This window comes from Cupressus sempervirens, chromosome 8, assembly GCF_028749045.1.
Source record: "Cupressus sempervirens isolate cs-2001-9-10 chromosome 8, ASM2874904v1, whole genome shotgun sequence".
Classification (NCBI taxonomy): domain Eukaryota; kingdom Viridiplantae; phylum Streptophyta; class Pinopsida; order Cupressales; family Cupressaceae; genus Cupressus; species Cupressus sempervirens.
This window is the reverse complement of record NC_143125.1, coordinates 4,808,948-4,819,477: the sequence shown is the minus strand read 5'-3', so window position 1 is coordinate 4,819,477 and position 10,530 is coordinate 4,808,948.

Below are 10,530 nucleotides of genomic sequence, written 5' to 3'. Positions count from 1 at the left end.
GGCCAAATGAGCTTCCACTTTCACATGGTTGGCCCTATTTAGTAGAGAATATTAAACTATTCTTGAAACAAAGTGAAGCTCAATAAGTTACTAAATATTTCTCTATTTTGTCCTATGTTTAGAATGTTGTCCTATGCATCTAAGGCTTCATGCTTTGAACTGTCATGAAGTTCTAAACTTGTAGCTTTTTTATTGCATCCTTGGATCTCAACATTGTCTTAGGACTGTGTTATCACCAATGATACGATTATCATAATTAACTAGGGAAACAATGAGTCCCTATGTTTCATTGGATATCATGTAACAATAGAAAGGCAATGAGAGTACAAATACTTGTGATGACACTTGAGAAAACCTTTGCGTGTCTATCCTGCATTATCATACAATCAACTTACAATTGATGCATGTGTACAAGTTCTTAAAATTTACAGTACAATTTTTGCACTACATGAAAACAACATAGCCATAGAGTAAGATTTTCATACCAATTGTATATAGAAGCTATAGAATTTTATTATTTTTATAGTTTAATTTCCCTTTCTAAGTATGATAAAAATATCGTTAGTATTCTAATTAAAAAAAACCTTAATAATATAGTTATTTGTTTTCACTCCAGGATTTTCTAAGACAACTAATTATTTTATCTAACTACCTTTCAGCTTGCATAAACAACTGCAAGATTATTATTTTATCGTAACTCTAATTTCTTACGATACCATCCTTATCTATTTGGAAACATTGTAGGTAATTGCTTCCTTGGCTTCGGTTTTTAATGAATATGCTCTAAAGAGCCAATTTGAGACAAGAATCTACCTTTAGGTGAGTAATTTGTAGTGATCTACTGATATCCTAGAGATCATTACTAGTCTAATATAGGTTTGTCACTCGGGCATGCTTACTAGAAATGAGGATTTTCTATTGCTCATAAAATCTAGTAAGCATATGATAGTATTTTTTATGATATTTATATTGAGTAGAAATTGTGTCCTTACTATTTGTGAAGTGCTAAAATGTTTTTCAACAAATATGATTGGTTTCACCTTGAAAACTTTAGTTTCCCCCAATAGGTTGGCTATCTGACACTTGAGGCATTTGTTCAACTCTTGGAGGAGTTTCAGGAGGAGAAACCTGGGGATTCAGTCCTCAAAAAAAATGAACATGAGGTTGGATGGCTTGAATCTGGGAAGCCTTTCTATCCAACAATGTTTGATCCTATACTTCAAATTTTTAGTCATGACCAACCACTTAGTTGTTTGGGAAGACCCAGGTATGTAATTGCATTGTATTAGATATGGTTTACATTTTTGTCGAGATTCTATTACTACAAAAATGTTGTGCAGTCTGTAACTTCTAATTGTATGGTGTTTTAACATAATTTTTATTTTAATTTGATTTAGTTAGATTGAAAAATGTCTACACAGTTTTAGATTACGGTAAAAATAGGTTTTGAAGGGAGCCCAAAATCCTTTTACATCCTCAAAAAAGGAATAAACATGCTAACCAAAAGGAAAGAGCCCATAAACCTACTAAAAAGTAGCATCAAAATTGGGTTTTACAAGGACCTGAAACCACTAAAAAAGTCAAGATAAAAAACCCAGGTTTTACAAGGACCTGGAACTAACAAAATATATAAAAAAACTAAAATCCAGAAACTAGGACCAAACAAAGGAACTAGAAGAACTAGCCAGCAAACAAGACTTGTACAGGAACTCGACCAGAAAAGAAGACCCAGGAAACTATTGCAATTTCGTAATCATCTTCACAGCCTCCTTACCAATCTTAGCCATATCCTGGATGGAGTTAGCAGCCGAAGAAGCAACATCAATCAAAGCTTTTTTCCTTTAACTCTGTCTTGTCCTCTTGCTTGGGCCCTTTGAAGATATGGTTCCTTCATTAACTCTTTTACCAAAAGTTGCCGCAGCTACACAGATGGTTGAGGTAACTTGCTCCATTTTTGTTCCACTGTCCCTGATGAGCAATCTAAGATTCTGCTCATAGTCCTTTAGTTTTTTTGGGATATCTCCCATTTGCACCTCCATGTGTTGAATAATAGATCGATCAGCCTCCTGGTTATGTTGCAATGTATCCACTTTCTTCTTCAGCCCCATTATTTCATTATATAACCAAGAATCAACTTGAAGGAAAGAGTCAACTTTTTGTTTACCAAAGTGGAGGAAGGAAAGAATGGTTTCCCTCTCTGGGGAGTCACCTACATCATCAATAATGGTGTGTGGAATTGGGCCACCTTTATCAATATGAATCCCCCCATCCAATGATTCCATCTCACTAGGCTCCTCTTGAGTATGGTTCCTCTATCCCACCTTATCATGTCCCTCAGTCTTCTTCAGAGGAGTGGAAGCTTTCCCCATGTTTTCCTCCTCACTCAAAATGGCTAAATCATTATTTTGTTTCTCTTTATCACCTCGCCCAGACTCAAGATGAGTGTCCTCATTTTTATACTTGCTCTATTTTGAATTCACTTCTGTAGTATCTTCCTCTCTCTCCTCCTCATTATTGTCTTTCGAATCCAGGCAACCATCCAAGTTAGAGCTAAACTCCCTAGCATCTGTCCCCTCCTCTTCCTCAGGGGCATCCTTATCAAAGCCATCAATGCTCTCCACCTCAGTGTCCTCTTCCTCAATATGTCTTTGAGAACTAGAGGGTTTTAGTTTAACCTTTGTTATCTTTTTAACACTCTCATCCATTTTTCTTGTAATGGGATTAGGACTCTTATGCTTGGAAGTGGATCGGGACGAAGCAATGGACTTATTTTTACAAAAACCCTCAATCAGTAAAATCAGACCTTCATGTAATATGGGTCGAGACTGTTTCCTTTTATGGGCATTCAAACTTTGGAGCAAAGAAAACTGCAAATAGAAAGGGAAGGAGATTTTGTCCTTGTACCTAAAATGGTTAAGGAAAACAAAGTGGAATTTGTGCACCCTTTTACTTCTTCCATCAAGGATGAAATATTTGAGAATACAACCAAGCACATCACGCCAAATACCTTTTATCTGTTGCACATCAAAGAAGTCATTGCTCTTTTCCAACTGCAATTCTTCTTCTTCTGTCTTCGAGAATTTTTTGTAGGTCACATTGGAAATACTGGTCTGCTTCAAAAACTTGATACCTTTCATGGGAAGACCGGTGACTTTGGCAATGAATTCCTCAGTCAGCTTAATAGACACTCCATGTAGGGTAACTTTTTTGTCCGCCCAATTTTTAAAGAAGATAGTGGTGACATGGGGTTTGAATCCATGCAACCGCTCTAGGTAGCTGGCCACCTTCCCTTTTTGGAGAATCTTACAAACATCCTACCTAGCCTTCCAATCATCACATTTTTTGGGTTCCTGGTTCCTCGGTTCACCTCCCATATTGCAGAGCAAATGAAAAACCAGAGACACCCAGATATCAAAAGAAGAGAGAAAGAAGTGAGACCAATTTTTTGTGACACAATATCGAGAATGCCTTTTTGAGGATACGTGCAGAGAGCATATAGCCTTCACATGAATTTACCTCCTTGGGAATGCTAAACAAACAATTGTAAGGCCACTCCCACAAATCATTAAATTTCTAATCCAAGCAAATCTTTCCCACTCTAGAATGAATAACATCATAATTAATGATCACTTTAAGATAAACTTGTTTGTGCAAGTCATTGAGCCACCTCATCTTTTGCCCCATTTGAACTACGTGATTAGCTATCCAATCAGGAACCTCATTGGCTTCTCTATAAGTATGGGAGATGACCACCTTTTCAAAATTTTGAAAAAGAGTTTTGATTTTCATAACCGTTGCCTCTATAGACCAAGAGGTAGTATTTTTATTATTAAGGATATTTATAATATTTAGAGAATCACCTTCCAACCATAATTTGGACTACCCCAATTAAATAGCTAAAATGGTAGTATAAAGGGCAGCAGTAGCTTTAGCAATGTGACTATTCGAGTGACCAATAGGGATTGCAATAGCATCAATAACATTTCCCATATGATCTCTAAGAACACCTCCACATCTTGCTCTTCTCGGGTTTCCCTTGGCTGCTCTGTCAAAATTTTCTTTGATCCATCCATTAGGAGGAACAAGCCATTTTACAATCGATCTAGGATTATCAATTTTAAACTTAGGATCTTGAAATCTTAAAGGGTGATCAAGTTGGAAGGTCTAAGCAGGCTCCCTCTAGGACAAAAAATTCTCCTTGTAGGCTCTAATAATATTCTGACCTAGCACCCAACCTGGAAGATCTTTGTTTTTGAATATCCAGTTATTTCTTTCTTTCCATATACCCCACCAAAGATAGGGGAGGGTTAGTTTCCAAAGAAATTGAGCATCAGGATCCTTTGCATCTCCAGCTCTTGAAAGCAAGCTCCACATTGTTTTGATGAACCCATGTCATGCCCCAAAAGTCCAAAATCTTAGTCCAAAATTCTTGAGAAAAAGAATAGCTCAAAAACATATGATCTCTATCTTCATAATCCTTTCTGCATAAAGAACACTTGTTAACCAAATTTATACCTCTTTTTTGCAAATTATCCATAGTCAATTTTTTTTTTTTGGAGAAGAGTCCAATAGAAAATGTTAATATTGGGAGTGAGACCCTTAATCCAAGCTAGAGTCCAAAGAGGTTGATTGTTCTTATTCTTAGGAGCAAAGATAGAAGAGACTCTGAAATTCCCACTAGGGTCAACAAACCAGATAATCTCATCCTCCAGACAAGGGTAAAGAGAGACAACATTAAGGGATAATTGGATATTATTGAACACTTGGCTATCATTAGTTAAATTCACCCATGAGTCATTCTGCTAGTAATGACAAACAAGAAGGCTAAATCTCTAGTTGCAATGATCAATAAAGGTCTTGTCATTAAAATATTCAGTCAAAGGGTGATCCAAAAGCTAGATATCTTCCCAAAAATTCACTTTAAATCCATTGCCAACTTTCCAAGCACATCCTTTTTTTAAAGTATTTTTGGTCCCCTGAACAACTACCCATATGGAGGAAGAGTGAATAACATCAGGAGAATCAAGGAAATCAGGAAGGGAGTAAGCATTGGAGAGATACTTATGTTTCCATATGGAACTCCACTCTCTATTGTCATGATACACTCTCCACCCATGTTTGGCTAGAAGGGCTTTATTCAAACTACTAGTTTTCAAAATTCCTAATCCCCCTTCATTGCGAGATTTACAAACTTGGTCCCAAGTGATTAAAGGCATTCTCCTTTTATCCTCTGAGCTAGACCATAAGAAGTTTCTTTGAATTTTATCAATTGACTCAGCAAATTTAAAAGGAATTCTAAAAAGACTTAAAGCATAAGTAGGAATGCTTTGGAGACAAGCTTTGAGAAGAGTTAACTTACTAGCTTGGCTTAATAGAATACCTTTCCATCCCGCCAACTTTTTGCTGAATTTGTTAATAAGATCTTCCCAAAAAGCATCAGGGACCTTCAGACCAAGGGGGAGCCCCAAGTAAGAGGAAGGGAGAGAACCTATAGAACAACCCAAGATTTTAGCAATTTTAATTTGTTTGTGGATAGGGGTGTTAATGAAGAACATGACACTTTTTCTCCAGTTAACCCCTTGATTGGAAGTAGCAGAATATAAGTTAATACCCTATTTAAAAATTCTAGCTTCCTTCACTTCAGCCTTTCCCATGAAGATAGTATCATCAACAAATTGACCATGGGAGCAAGTTAACAGTTGAGAAGAAGGTTGTAAGCCCTTGAGGAGACCTTTTTGGACCAAGTCCCCAATAAATCTCCCCAAACAATTAGCCATAATAACAAAAAGGATGGGGGATAAAGGATCTCCTTGTCTCAACCCACGAGAAGGAAAAGAGAAGGGAGAGGAACTACCATTAACCAAGACTGCTATAGAGATAGTAAAAACCAATTGGTAGATCAGACCCACAACCTTATGATCAAAGCTAAAAACAAGCAAAATATTAAAAAGGAAAGACCAATCCACTCTGTCATATACCTTGGAAATGTCCACTTTCATAATGAAACCCTAATTGTTAGAACAAGACAAGGAATGAATATTCTCATGAGCAGAGATGATAGAGTTAAGGATTTGTCTACCAAGGACAAAACCATTATGTTGATCAGCAATAATCAATGGGATCACCTTAACAAGTCTGGAAGTGAGAACTTTGGAAATAATTTTATAGAAAGAGTTACAAAGGCTGATCAGGTGAAACTAATCTGGAGAATCAGCCCCAACTTTCTTAGGAATAAGGCACAAGAAAGTGGAATTGAGTTCTTTGAGCAATTGTTTAGCCCTAAAGAATTCCTTAACCGCATCAAAAACATCTATACCAACCATTTTACAAAGCTTCTAGAAGAAGAACATGGGGAAACCATCGGGGCTAAGGGCTTTATCTCCTCTGAGCAAACTAACAGCCTTGAAAATTTCATCATCCTTAGGGATTGAACATAACATTTTATTCTAATCCTTAGTAATCAGTGGTGGAATCACTTCGAGGAATTCAGCCTGACTTTCCACATTAATGTTATCAACAACCATCATAAGGGAAGAAAAAAAAGTCACCATCTCATTCATGATAGCCTTGTCATCAACAATTTTCACATCACCCCTTTTAAGATGTGAAATATGAGTTTTGGCCCTATGCTTTAGAGTGGAAAGATGGAAAAATTTAGTATTTTTATCCCCTTCTCTCAACCATAGCAATCGGGATCTCTGTCTCCAAAATATTTCTTCTTTAGTAATGATGTCATGGTATTGGACAAGCTTTTTATTCTCTTCAAGGAGGAGATTAGAGGTATAACCTTCCTTTTGTATTTTTTCTTGAATATTAAGAATATCCTCCTTAACCACAGATTTGTTTTCAAAAATGTTCCCAAAGCTGTTCTTGTTCCATTTTTTGACTTCCCTTTTAACATGTTTTAGCTTGGAAGCAATTCTAAAGAGGGTAGTACCTTCAATCTCAATATTCCACCAATCTTTCATTTTATTTTCAAACTGAGGGTGTTGCAACCACATCTTCTCAAATCTAAAAGGAAAATTCTTCTTGAGATTAATCTTATCAGCAGTGAATAAAAGAGGGAAATGATTTGAACCGATTTTTTGACAAGCCTCCAACTTATAGATGAAGCCTTTAGTCTAGTCAGGAGATATAAGAGCACGGTCAAGCCTAGCCTGAATACATTCATTATCAATTCTTTTGTTGCTCCATGTGTACTGGATTCCATGGAGGTCCAAGTCCATAAGGCCCTCATTATTGATGAGATCCCTTAGATCCAATCTTCCTTCCAACTGAATAGCATTTCCTCCCTTTTTCTCGTGGTCATATAGAGGGACATTAAAATCTCCCATGATGATCCATTGATTAGAATTGTTTTTCCTTTTAAAGTTAGAAATGATATCCCAAACCTTTTTTTATCTTGAAGGCTTTGAGTTAGGAGCATAAATATTCACAAGATACCACTCTTCTTTCTAGTCTAAACTAGAAATTTTGGCTATATTAAGGTTTTTACTAGCAAACAAAATAGTTCTAGAGAAACAATTCTTCTTCCATAACATCAAAGTTCCTCCTGAAGCTCCTTCAGAACTACTAGCTTTTAAAGAATAGTTATTAAAAGCTTTGATCTATTCTTCTTTCTCTTTAATCATCTTAGTCTCTTGAAGCAGGAGAAAATTAGGCTTTTGTTCTCTAACAAAATTCCTAACAATGTCCAATTTATGAGTACTGTTCAACCCCCTAATGTTCCAAGTTATGATCTTCATATCCATTTTTTAGGAGAAAAATCCAAAATGGTTGCCTGCCTGCCATCAACAATATTCTGCATACTTTCTAACTCTCTAGTTTTCTTCATAGATCTTCTTCCAGGATTACTCGAGGATCCAACATCCAGTTTTACCTTAATGTGTTGATCTTTTTTTATTTTTTTTCAGTTTTTTTCGGATTAGACACAAGAGGTTTTTCCTTGCTATGTTGATCTATTTTTTTGCTTCTAGTCTCTACCCCCTTGGTATTGTTCTTTTTTTAACCCTTTTCCTTTGGATAGGTTTATTAAATGAGCCATTTTCTTTCTCATCTTCCAATGGAGGAGCTTCCACCATAGAAGGGTCAATTTCCATCTGGGATTGCATCTGACTCTCCCTAGATTGAGAAGGAGGAAAAACTCCTTCCTCTGGTAAATTTCCAATATCAAGCAAGATTTCACCATCCTCAAGCACAGTTTTGTTATCAATATATCCCCATTGTTCATCTAACCTCTGGTAAATAACAATTTGTTTAAAGATATTTTCCTGATTTTCCAATTCTTTTTCAGGTATATTGGTTTCATATTGTAAGCCGGGACCTTCTTTCTCAAAGTTGATTTCCTTAGAAGCAAGCTCTTTCTCTACTTCAGCCTGTTGTGTTTGAAGTTTTTCATTACTTTTTTGTTCTTGGCTTTGGCCTATTTTGGGTTTCCACACTTTCTTGTGCTAAATATTATTCTTTTTCCTTTCCAACCCACTACTAGCCTATTTTTTACTTTTAGAGGGACAATTCTTGACCAAATGCCCCTGCTTCTTACAGGCATAGTAGGAATTAGGCAAATCTTCAAATAGGATTTCTTGAGATCTTATACCCAACTTGGAAATTAGATCCACCTTAGCTGGGAGGTGATTCAAGTCTGCCACCTTAACGTAAAGTCTAGCAAAATGAAGTTTGGATCTAGAAGCCGTAGCATTATCCATAGCCACTAGTTCACCAAAAGAACTAGAAATACCCTTAATGATATTTTCATGCCAGAATTCAAGAGGGAGTCCAGGGAGTCTGGCCCAAATGGGAGTGGTTAAGAAGAAAGAGTCAGAAAGGTCCATATTGGGTTCCCATTTTTTAATGGTAAGAGAACTTTCTCCAAAAGACTACGGTCCTCCACAGAGAACTCCATCCATATCTTCCTTACATTTGAAGATAAATGAAAAGAACTCGTTCAACATGGGGGCAATATCAATCTCTCCTCTAATAACCCATAATCTTTTCACCATCTTTCTAAGAGTATCAATATTAGGTCTAGCGCCTAAGAATTTGCCCACTAGTGTGAAATCCATGGAGGATATAGAAAAATCAACTAAAGGGTCTAGGATAAAGACTTGAAACTCATCTTTCTCCCAATAGGTCTTCGCAGTCACTGGCGGAAAGAGAGACTTTCCAGTTGGTTTCTTGCCAAATAGGGATGACCAGGATTTTCCTTCCAAAGCACCTTGCTTCTGTCCTCCAAAAGACTTATCCTTGAAAGAGACAATGTTTTATTTTTCCATCTTGAGATCCTATCCTGACACATAAGAAGCAAAATGAGATCCCAAAGGTGGGTCACAGACCCCACACAAAAGTTTAGATTCACCCGAAGACTTTCCATTGTCCACCTCAACCAAAGATTATAACCCTGTAAACTTCTTAGTATCCTCTGTCATTCCCCCTAGGTCAGTACTGCCAGCTAGATTCCTCCTGCCCAGTTTCTCGCCTGCCCACGAACTAGCTAGTTCAAATTTTGAAAGGCCACTCAACATCCCACTCTGTCACTTTAAAAAAAATGTCTACACAGTTACTGCTAGAAGCTCTTTCAATTTTCACCTGATGGAATGTAGAAATCTCATGTCTTCAAATGTTTAATAGAATATGTATATGAATTTTTCTCACTTTCTTTTATTGTAGGTCAATTATTCAACTAATTTTTTGGGATTGACATTTGAACTTCCATTTTCAAAGGTTAGAAAGTTAGGCTTAGAAACTCAAGTTATGCTGAACCATGCCTGGACATCAATGTTTGGTTCAAATAATAGTAAATCTACATAGGAATCTCAATCTAAGAGAAGCTCTAAGGTATTCTTTTGGTCAATAAATAAGTTTTGTTCTTGAATTGTGTTCATCATTAAGGTTGTACTGAGATTTGAAACGATCTATTGTTTTAAGTTCTTTCTATCAAGCTTTTGAGTTTTCTCTCCAATTCATGCCTTTTTGGATTTTTTCTCATAGCTAATAATTAAAAATCAATTTGTCACCATTGCATGATTGGCTTCTACCTCTCAGTTATGACTTATTGTCATGCAGTGCATGCTTCTATGATGAAATGGTACAAGTGAATTCATGTTTTCCATGGTGTTATATATACCATTTTGCAAGTTATTTTTGTTTGAGAAGTATCAAAATGAAATAGATTAGTTTCATAGATATGCTCTTTGATATTTGGTTATTGCTCATTATGACTATATATTGGATCAACATTTCAATAGCTAAGTGATCAGATATGGTTTCTACATCGGTGTTCCAAGTGTGCACTATCAAACTACATTGCCTATTGAATTTCTTTATTGTTTTTTTTTCTTGTACAATAACTTGTTTATTTTTGTTTCATATTACAACTAGGAAATATATACATCTAGTGTCATTGTCTGTACAAACTACAAACAATGGATGTGGATGGTGACATTGAAGAAAATCTGTTTGATAGAGAATTGAATGATGACCAAGCAATTGTATGTGCAGAGAATTTGACCTGATAGACTCCAAACACGAATG